This window comes from Octodon degus, unplaced genomic scaffold, assembly GCF_000260255.1.
Source record: "Octodon degus isolate 3935 unplaced genomic scaffold, OctDeg1.0 scaffold00066, whole genome shotgun sequence".
Lineage (NCBI taxonomy): Eukaryota > Metazoa > Chordata > Mammalia > Rodentia > Octodontidae > Octodon > Octodon degus.
The window spans coordinates 13408310-13408773 of NW_004524642.1; positions in this window are offsets into that span (position 1 = coordinate 13408310).

A 464-nucleotide genomic window follows, 5' to 3' on the forward strand; every position below is an offset into this window, starting at 1 on the left:
TACACAGGTCAGATTCATAGTGATCCTCCTGATTTGTGCTTCCCTAGTGCTGGGATTACAGGTATGTGCCACCATGCCAGGACTAGGATCTTGTTTCTTAATGCATTCTACCAATCTGTTTCTTTTCATTGGTGAGTTGAGACTGTTTACATTGATGATTATAACCAATATGCATTTACTCAACTTTGTCATGTTATTTTCCTGCTCTAGGTTCCACACTTTTCCCCATTCTTTAATTACTTGCACTGCTTGGTAGTTCTCTTCTGTTGTTGCTCTTGAAGTTGTGGTTGTTTTCTCTTTCTAAAATATCCGTTAGCACTCTTTTTAGATTTGGTTTGATTGTTATGAATTTCTTCAGTTGTTCTTTGTTACGGAAGAATCTTATTTCCCTGTTAAATTTGATTGTTTTGCAGGCTGCCTCAATCTGGGTTGGAAATTATTTTCTTTCAGGACAAGAAATACTT